Source organism: Chiloscyllium plagiosum, chromosome 14 (assembly GCF_004010195.1).
Source record: "Chiloscyllium plagiosum isolate BGI_BamShark_2017 chromosome 14, ASM401019v2, whole genome shotgun sequence".
In the NCBI taxonomy this organism is placed as follows: Eukaryota; Metazoa; Chordata; class Chondrichthyes; order Orectolobiformes; family Hemiscylliidae; genus Chiloscyllium; species Chiloscyllium plagiosum.
The window spans coordinates 11,964,701-11,975,934 of record NC_057723.1 but is presented as its reverse complement, the minus strand read 5'-3'; positions in this window follow the sequence as shown (position 1 = coordinate 11,975,934).

The following is an 11,234-nucleotide window of genomic DNA, read 5'->3' as shown; positions in this document are numbered from 1 at the left end:
AAACATTAACAGTTACACTAATATGGTGGCTCAGTGGTTAGCGCTGCTGCCTCACAGCGCCAGGGATCTGGGCTCGATTCCAGCCTCGGGTGACTGTCTGTGTGGAGATTGCACATTCTCCTCGTGTGTGTGGGTTTCCTCCCACAGTCCAAACAAGTGCAGGTTAGGTGAATTGGCCAAGCTAAATTGCTCATAGTGTCCAAGGATGTGGAGATGGGGCGCATTAGTCAGGGGTATATGTAGAGTGATAGGGTGGGAGAATGGGTCTGGGTGGGTTACTCTTCGGAGCATCGGTGTGGATATATTGGGCCGAAGGGCCTGTTTCCACACTGTAGAGATTCTATGATTCTCTAGGGATTCTATGAATACCTTAGATTAATTGTATGATTCTGATATTCTTAGCTGAATCTAAACCTCAATACTTAGCTTCTAATCCAAATCCATACACCTAATCCCTCACCCCAATACCAAACCTACCCAAGACACCAATCCTCTAATCCCACCGCCAATTCAAATAGTGCAATTGCATACCTAATTCTAACCCAACCCTAACCCTATGCCTTAACTCACAACCTTAACCTTTAATCCCAAACTCAAGCCTGACCTTTTATGCCCAACTTCTAACCATAATGCAATTCAAGCCTTGCCCTAATTTTAATAAATTGTATCTTTGCTTCTTCTAGTGTTCTGAGACAACAGTAGCCCAATAGGCTGCAATGTGGTGAGTGGAAGATGGCTGTAAGGATATACCACCTTTTGCAAAGGCTGTAGATTGCCTTAGAGGAAAGCTGTGAGAAGCTTTTGGCCTAAAAAGCCCAGTTTTATTCCAGTCATGGTTTAATATCATCATGTGGGTGACTGCTAGCCAACAACAAAGCACAGTCGAGAGTGTGGTGCTGGAAAAGCACAGCAGCATCCGAGGAGCAGGAGAGTCGACATTTCGGGCATAAGTCCTTCATCAGGAATGAGGCTCGTAGGACAGGGTTACTGAGAGATAATTGAGAAGGGGGTGGAGGAGGGTGAAAAGTAGCTGAGAATGCAATAGGCAGAGAAAGGTGGGGGAGAAAGTGATAGGCCGGAGAGGAGGGTGGAGCGGATGGACAGAAAGGATGATGGGCAGGTCAAGAGGGCGGTGCCGAGTTGGGATAAGGTGGGGGAAGGGAATATGAGGAAACTGGTGAACTCATATTAATCCCGTGTAGGTGCTGGGTCCCAAGACGGAAGATGAAGCGTTTTTCCTCCAAGCATCGCGTGATTTGGGTTTGCTGATGAAGGAGACCCAGTACCTGCGTGTCCTTGGTGGAGTAGGACAGGGAGTTAAAGTGTTCAGCCACAGGGCGGCGGGATTGGTTGGTGCAGGTGTCCCAGAGATGCTCCCTGAAATGATCCACAAGTTGGCGTCCTGTCTCCCCAATGTAGAGGAGACCACATCAGGTGCAACGGATATAGTAAATGTGGAAGTACAGGTATATTTCTGACAGATGTGGAAGGATCCTTTGGGGCCTTGGATAGAGGTGAGGAGGGAGGTGTGGGACAGATGTCAGGGGAAGGTGTCGGGAGTGGGGAGTGGGCTGGTGGAAGGCGTGGGTCTGACAAGGGAATCATGGAGGGAATGGTCTCTCCGGAATGCTAATAGGGGTGAGGAGGGAAATACATCCGTAGTGATAGGGCCTGTTTGTAAGTGGCAGAAGTGCCGGAGGATTATGTGATGTATACAAAGATTGGTGGGGAGGAAGGTGGGGGGGGGGTTCTGTCTTGTTGTGTTGGGAGGGGTGGAGTTCAAGAGCAGAGGTGCAGGAAGTGGAGGAGATACGCTGGAGGGCATTGTCAACCACGTGGGAAGGGAAATTGCTGTCTTTGAAGAAGGAGGTCATCTGTGATGTTCTATGGTGGAGTTGGTCATCATGGGAATGGACGTTGCATAGGCAGAGGAATTGGGAATAAGGGATGGCATTTGTACAGAAGACGTGGCAGGAGGAGGTTTAGTCCAGGTAGCTGTGAGAGTCGGTGGGCTTTGTAGTAGATGACTGTGACTAGTCAGTGCCAGAGATGGAGATGGAGAGGTCCAGGAAGGGGAGCCCCTCCGAGATGGTCCAGGTGAATTTGAGATTGGAGTGTTTGTGTAGTTGATGAACTGTTCAACCTCCTCATGGGAGCACAAGGTAGCACCAATACTGTCATCGATGCTGTGGCGGAAAAGGTTGCGGATAGTGGCAGTGTAGCTGCAGAAGATGGATTTTCCATGTACCCAACAAAGAGGCAGGCATAGCTAGGGCCCATGCAGGTGCCCATGGCTACCCCTTTGGTTTGGAGGATGTGAGAGGTTTGGAAGGAGAAGTTATTGAGGTTGAGGACCGGTTCGGCCAGGTGGATGAAGATGTGAGTCAAATGGTACTGGTTGGGACAGCATGAGAGGAAGAAACGGAGGGCTTGGAGGCCTTTAACGCGTTGGATAGATGTGTGCAGGTACTGGATGTCCATAGTGAAGATAAGGCATAGGGAGCCGGAGAAACAAAAGATTTAGAGGAGGTGAAGGGCGTGGCTGGTGAACCAAATGTAGGTGGGGAGTTCCTGGACTAAAGGGGACAGGACAGTGTCAAAATATGCAGAGATGAGTTCGGTGGGATAGGAGCAGGCTGAGACAACGTGTCGACTGGGGCAGTCAGGTTTGTGCATCTTCGGTAGGAGGTAGAATCAGGTGGTCAGGGTTCTCGGACTATGAGGTTGGAGGCTGTGGATGGGAGATCCCCAGAGGTGATGAGGTTGTGGATGGTCTGGGAGGTGATGGTTTGTTGATGGGAAGTGAGGTTGTGGTCGAGGGGGCAGTAGGAGGAGGTGACTGCAACAAAGGCACAGGCGGAATGGCAATTGTTGAGAGAAATGGTGTTACTCTAGAATAGAGAACAGAAGGCATTGATGTTCCATGTAGCTACTACCATCTGTCCCAGCAAACCTCATAAGCCACCAAAGGGCAGATCACTGACCTGCTGTGACACCCTGTAAACCTCTTTGAGCACAGGTAGGAGCAGCTCTAGTGACAACAGTCTGAATTTGGATACCTTGTGCAACCCAAGCCTCAGTTTTGACTCCAGCAGATTGGATTTCTGCTCGTACTGTAATGGCAGTGGGGACATTGACCATCAGAAGCTGCATCCTGCTTGGCTCAATGTGTGCCATCATTTCCATTGGAGGACAGAAAGGGCTCAAAGTTCCGCACAAAGCTTAGCGCAAAGTTGACGCAAAACCCTATCCATCCTTCTTGACGTTGCCCTCAGGATTTATGCCAGGCCCGCCAGTGTAGCAAGCATTTCATTGTGCCTATTCATTGGACTTCATCTGGAGGCTGCCCCATTGAAGGACTTACCTGAGTCACTGCAACAGAGCTTGTGCTTGACCTCACTAGTGTGAACTGGCATCTGCATTTCCTTATCAAGTGCTTTTTGAACATCTAAATGTACTACATGTATTATCTGTTATACCAGTAACACCTCAAAAAGACAAACTTGCTGGACAGTTTCCTTTTCGTAAATTGCGTGAGCAATGTTTAATCGTATTGTGCTTCAGTGTTCTGCCACCATATCACCAATAATATGCTATAGGACTTTTCTGATGAACAATTTCATGCTAACTACTCCATAGTTCCCTGTTTCCTCTCTCTGTCCTTTCCCAAACACTGAAATTATGGTTATTACCTTTCAATTTGCAGAAATCAATGTAGAGTCTGGAACAAAAAAAGACATCCACTATTTCTGTAGCCACCTCTTTAAGTCCATTGGATGTAGGCCATCAATCAGGGGGTTTGTTGGTTTTTCATTCCACCAATTTCTTGAGTACTGCTTTTTACTAAAATCACTTTAAAATTCTCATTCCTGTAGGATTTTGATTTCCCAATTTTTCCAGAATGCTTTCGTGTCTTCTACCATTGATTGAAACAAGTTTAGCTTAATCGTCTAGCTGGCCAGTGTATGATTCAGAATAATCCATTCCCATTCTGGCTGAGGTATACTTGGGATCTGATTCCTTGCCTCTGAGAGTGGAAGGATGGCAAACTACCACTAAAAAAAAGGTCCAGGATGAAGCATCTGTAGCTAAAAAAGATAAGGAAGTGCCTACAGGCAATGCACTCATGATAATAATAATAACCATTAAGACAGCTACAAAGGGTGAGATTTTAACTTGATTACACCTAAACTCTTGCACAAAGTTAACAATCAGGTCAAGAGAATTTGTTTAGTGTTTCTGCCATTTCCTTATTTTCCATTGCAATAGATGCAATTATCCCAGAAGGAGCCTGACTCATAAAATATCATGGCAATGCAATCCTCTGGTTGCAGTGTGGCTGGAGTACGCAGGATATGTCAGTTGAATTATAAATAGGACAAAGAAATTGCAGGAAAATCTCAGCAGGTTACATAGCATCTGTGGAGAGAAACAGCATTAGCATTTCAGTTTCATTAGCACACCTGATACCCAGCAAGTAGCCTTATGTCTTGTGAGAAAGAGTAAAATATGAGATTTGTAGATGAGCACCAAGTGTCTGTCAAAGGAATGAACTGTAAGTTGTGGAACTGCTTTGTTCCAGAGCTGCAGAGTGGTGTGCCAAGTGAGTGCAGGATTTGTGTAGCCCTGCACCAGTTAAAGGTGCCCTGGCAATTCTGCATGCTGCTGTTTGTTTCCTCATCACAACATGCTCCAACTCCTTCTGTAACCTCTAACTACCGGTATGCCATGGGGATCCGTCCTGGGGCCACATGTTTTTTACAATATGTATTAACAACTTGGAAGTGAACGTACTAACACCAAGTTTGTTGATAACACAAAAAGCGTGGGGAAGGCAAATAATAAGAATGGTAGAAAGATCCTACAGATATAGACAAGTTAAGCAAGTGCTCAAAAACTAGCCAATGAAACATAACATGGGAAAATATGAGATTATATACTTTGGCAGAAAGAATAGAACAGTTGAAAATTATTAATATAGGGAAAGACTGAGGAAAATTAAAGTACAAAGGATTTGGGGCTCCCTATGCATGAATCATAAAGAATTAACATCCATGATGAACAGATGATAGGGAAAGGTAGACTAGATTACAGTGTGGAAACAGGCTCTTCAGCCCAACAAGTCCACACCCCCCCGCCGAAGCGCAACCCACCCATACCCCTACATTTACTCCTTACCTAACACTACGGGAAATTTAGCATAGCCAATTCACCTGACCTGCACATCTTTGGACTGTGGGAGGAAACCGGAGCACCCGGAGGAAACCCCACGCAGACACGGGGAGAACTTGCAAACTCCACACAGTCAGTCGCCTGAGGCGGGAATTGAACCCGGGTCTCTGGCGCTGGGAGGCAGCAGTGCTAACCACTGTGCCACCGTGCTGCCCACAGTAGTGGACTGTTGGCCTTGATTTCAAGGGGAATTGAATACATAAATACAGTGATCTTGCTAAAACGATACTGCTCAGACCACACCTGAAATATTGATAACAGCTTTAATCCTCTTATGTAAAATAGAAATATGAAGCAACATGCTGATAACATTAGATTTTTTGGACGTTTCTGAATTTTTAGGTGCAGTAGTATGGATTTTGTAAAGAGCACTGACAATTTGGAAATTAAATAAGCCACCAAATGAGATTTTTAATTAAATGTTATTTCATTTCAGTTTATGTTTGAAAAGATAGCATCTTGCAATGTTCATCTCAAAAACTTTTGACATTTGACTTTTCCTCTTGATTCAAGAGGCAAAGGGTGTGCACTGCTGCTAATGGTTCTCTGTCTATGTGCAAAAACAAGACAAATTCTGGTATTTGTGCATTCAGGACCCTGAGTTGTATGGTTGGGATCTTAACAGCTTGCTTGGCATCAGTGCTGATGAGCTGAAAATGTGTTGCTGGAAAAGCTCAGGCAGCATCCAGGGAACAGGAGAATCGACGTTTCGGGCATAAGCCCTTCTTCAGGAACCATCCAAGCCTTTCAGTCACAATCACAAAGCTCGTGGTTCAAATGTTCAATTTCCTGAGGGCAGTTAGATAACGTAAAAAGAAAGCCAACTGCTTTTTGGTCTCCCGAATTGGAATTGAACACAAGAGACAAGATTTCATGCCAGGAGAATGTGAGGACTGCAGATGCTGGAGATCAGAGTCAAAAAGTGTGGTGTTGGAAAAGCACAGGCAGTATCCGAGGAGCAGGAGAGTTGACATTTCAAGCATAAGCACATTCCAGATGAAGAGCTTATGCTCAAAACGTCGACTCTCCTGTTCCTCGGATTCTGACTGACTGGCTGTGCTTTTCCAGCACCACACATTTTGACACATGATTTTGTACTTCAGTTATACAGGGCAGTGGTGAGACCCCAATCTCAAATATTGTTGCCAGTCAAGATAGTAGAGGTCATGGATTTGGAAGGTCTTCATTAAGGTTCTGCAGTGCCTCTTGTAGATACTGTGCACTGCTGTACTGTGCATCAGTAGTGGAAGTAGAGGATGTTTGTGGATGTGGTGCCAATTAAGCAGGTTCCTTTCTCCTGGAGGTTGTGAAATTCTTGAGTGCTGTTGGAGCTGCACTTATTCAGAAAAGTAGGGAACATTTCATTACTCTCCTACTTGTGCCTTGTGTATGGTGGTTAGGCTTTGGGAGGCGGAGGGATGTAATCAATGTAGGATGCCTAGATTCTGACCTTCTTTTGTAGCCACAGCACTTATATAATGGGCCCAGTACAGTGTCTGCCTTATTTAGATAGATAGTACAGGCTGGGCTTGTTTCCACTGAAGTTTGAGAATGAGACATGACTTGGTTGAAGTACATATGGCCTTTGAATGGTTTTGATGGGTGAACATGGAAAGGATGCTTCCTCTTGTGGCCACTCCTGAAATAGGTGACGTTTTCTTCAAAGAGATGGGGAACTTGTTTTGTTTCTCACAGAGGGGTGTGTGGCTTTGGAACTCTCTACCTAGGATGGTATTGGAGGGATTTTCATTGTTTTTTTTAAGGACATACGAATTCAGCTGGGAAATCCAGGGTTGGTTACTGACGTAGATGGGAATGTGGAATTTGAAACACAAACAAATTAGTCATGATCTTATTCAATGGAGATGGAGGGTCCAGGGGTTGACAGGTCTACTTTTTATATTTTAGACATATGTAAGTGGGAACTTAGAATGACAAAATGAAGAATTACTAATAATTATGAATATTATATAATTGGTTGGACCATGAGTACAAGTTTCGGCTCCATTTTGGAAAGGTCATTAAAATCCACATGGAGCCGATACTATAGACTCAACAATAGCTGTTACTATAACTTTGGTAGGAGGTGACATTTAGGATACTGGGAATGTTGCAAGTTAGGAGTAGAGAAGGTTGAAGAGATGTGGGGTTTTTTTTGAAATTCTAAGTCACAATAGGGGAAAAGTATTTCCTGTTCTACTGATGGAATTATCAATATGAATGAAAGAGTAGTTAAGAAAATTGAGGGTATTGATTAATGGACTGGAATGAAACAGGGACTGGTTAAGAATATTGTATCTGTTAATGTAAATTGAACAGGTATTTGAAACAAGGTTTTTTTTTCAAAACCAGAGAAGCAGTAACTGGTCTCAGTTTAACATATTATCAAAACTAACAGCGCAGACGGGGCGACACACCCTCGGGGTTGGATCGAAAGGTGTGTCCATCGAACTCCTGAACATAAAGCCAGAAATTAGGCGGTGTCAATGAGCCAAAACGAGACACGTAATGAGTGAATGATGATGGTATGTGCATGATGGGACACTCCCCAGTTTCAACAGCCACGTCAATCTTTTCAGTTGACGGTATGTCTTTGGTTCTGGATTAGTGGTGCTGGAAGAGCACAGCAGTTCAGGCAGCATCCAAGGAGCTTTCGAAATCGACGTTTCGGGCAAAAGCCCTTCATCTTTGATCTGCCTGTGCCCAATGATTCTATGGGACTGCGCTGGTTTAACTACTTGAAGACTCTGAATATTCCTGCTTCCTTATGATCCAGCTTTCTGGATTAAATAAAACTTTTGAAATAACCAGAGCAAAACCACAGTGAGCTTCGGGACTACATCCACTCGCTAATAAGGTCATAGATTTTGTTTTTGTTGTTAATGTTGCAGTTTCTGTGAAATTAAGGCACGACCTATGTGCTGCAAATCAGTCACACCCGCTCTCCTTTATTAAACATTGGACAGTTAAATAACCGAACTATATATGACACTTGCAACGATGCCCACAATCATATTTACACCAAACACTGCAATCAGCGGCCAATTCCTGCTTTTCCATCAATTTATCTATTGCTGCACGCTGTCGTTTTACTGTCAAATCGGTATTTTGCTTGGCTCCGTGCTGTCTACCAGGCCGGGCACATTAACCCTTTGTCTCCCTGATAAGAGGGCGACTCCTCGATGGTAGATAAACAAACTGGTGATATTACAAAAAGCAGCCGGCAGCAATATGGCAATCCACGGCGCTGCCTCGTCAATAGCTGCTTTCACAATTGCTGTCTCCTTATCAGGAGTTCAAGTAAACCCACCACTTACAATCGCTGAGTGGACAAACAAGTTGCTTCTAATTAGACTTTCCAACTGCAGTCACAGTGAGGCAGGAGGCAGAGGTAAGGAGTTGTTGATTAGACATTAAAGGATTGGGGGATTCAGATGTGCTTTAAAATGGTTAATGTGAATCCACAAATAAAACTCGTGTTAGAAGCAGTTCATGTTATATTGGTAAAATTACATTTTTGAAAAACTTTATCACCTTATCGTATGACATGTTTGATTTTAATGATTTTGTTTTTATTTTATTCATACTATAAAATTACGGAGCTTTATATTGAACTTTTTTTTGTATTAACGCTACAAGTTGAATCTCCGGTCAATGGTGAACAGGGATAGTGAGGCTAGGTACAGAGTGGTTCACCTTTATACCTTATACCTTACAGGACAATCCCAACTCCCCTAAACGCCCCACCATCAAATTCATATCAAGTTTCTCTTCTGCTGAAATTCTTCACTATTCCATATATGAGCCCAATTTATCTCAGAATCATAGAATCCCTATAGTGCAGATTGAGACCATTCGGCCCATCGAGTCTGCACCTACTCTCCAAAGAGCATCCTACTCCTATCCCCATAATTCTGCAATTGGCTAGACTAATTCTCCTAGCCTGCACATCTTTGGACACTATGGGCAATTTAGCATAGCCGATTCACCTAAACTGCACATTTTTGGACTGTGGTACGAAACCAGAGCACCCAGAGGAAGCTCATGCAGACACGGGGAGAATATGCAAACTCCACACAGACAGTCACCTAAGGCTGAAATTGAACCTGGGTTCCTAGTGCAGTGAGGCAACAATGTCACTGTGCCACTGCTTGAACTGAAGGCAAGCAATCAGAGCTGATCTGGGTTCTGAACCTGGGACCTTTCACATGCCTGAACTGTACAAACCCCAAAATGAGAATCTTACCCCCAGACCAATGACTCATAGCCACCTTCTCCATTGTAAAACCATCTTCCTCAAACCTTCTTCCCTGCCCCCTATGTTGTCCTTTCCATCAAGTTCACTGTGGTTCAGTTGGATTGTTCTCACCTCTGAGCCTCAATGTTTCTGGTTCAAGTCACACTATAGGGTTTGGAATGCATAAATCCAGGCTGTGAGAGTGTTGCATTACTGGAGACGTTGTCTTTTGAATTAACTTAATTAATTCGAAAGATTTTAAAAAGACATTAGAGGCCTTTGTTTTGATACAGAGGATGGGTCGTGTGTGGAATAAAATACCAAAGGAAGTGGTGGCTATGGCTACAGTTATAACATTTAAAAGACATTTAGATGAGTGAATAAGAAATGTTTGGAGGGATACTAGCCAAGTGCAGGCAGGTGAGACTAGTTTAATTTAGGATTATGGTCAGCATTGACTGGTTGGATTAAAAGGGTCTGTTTAAGAATTGTAGATTATGTAAATCAGAGACAAAACAGAAGTTGCTGGAGAAGTTCAACAGGTTTCAGAGCATCTATGGAGAGAAGTCAGAGTTACCATTTCAGGTCAAGTGATCCTTCCACTGAACAGTGTTCTGAAGCTCAGATCTGCTGAGCTTTTCCAACAATTTCTGTTTTTGTTTCTGTTTCTGTGCTGTCTGACTCTATAACTCTACCCATAGTTCTATTTGGAAGAAGACCAGGGAGGTTTCCCTGGTAGCTTGTTCAACATTTATCCCCAAACCAACACGTAAGAACTGATTATCTGGTTGCTGTAACAATACAGTTTGTTGGAGCTTGCTGTTTCAAAGTTGATGGTCCTGCTTCTTGTACGACGAGGGATTACATTCCAAAAGCAGTTAATTGGCTATGAAGCATTTGGGTGTTGGGTTGTGAATTGTATTATCTAAGTGCAAGTCTTTCATGAAGATTGAGACAATCCTGCGAGCTTCATCTACCATTTCTCTCCCTTCAAAGGTTCCCTTCTGCCCTAATTCTGAACTTATACCTTTCAAAACTTTCTCTCTTATCTCACACATGCCCTTTCTACATTGTTGATGATAGAAAAGACAGGCCTTTTTCCCAGGGTAGGAGAGTCAAAAACTATAGGCATAGATTTAAGGTGAGAGGGGAATGACTTAAAAGGGGCCTAAGGGGCAACGTTTTCAAGCAGAGGGTGGTACGTGTATGGAATGAGCTGCCAGAGGATATGGTGGAGGCCAGTACAATTCCAACATTTAAAAGGCATCTGGAAAAGTGTATGAATAGGAAGGGTTTAGAGGGATATGGGCCAAGTGCTGGCAAATGATTAGATTAGATTACTTACAGTGTGGAAACAGGCCCTTCGGCCCAACAAGTCCACACCGACCCTCCGAAAAGCAACCCACCCAGACCCATTCCCCTACATTTATCCCTTCACCTAATACTATGGGCAATTTAGCATGGCCAATTCACCTAACCTGCACATCTTTAGACTGTGGGAGGAAACCGGAGCACCTGGAGGAAACCCATGCAGACACGGGGAGAATGAACTCCACACAGACAGTTGCCCGAGGCGGAAGACTGGATTAATTTAGGGTATCTGGTTGGCATGGACACGGTAGACCAAAGCGTCTGTTTCTGTGCCGTACATCTCTATATATTTCCCACTCCCTGGACCCTATTCTGCTAACTACCCTATTTCCCTGCCCTGGCCAGTTCATTTGATACTGTTGACTGTGCTCTCTCTTTTTCTCCATGGGTACTG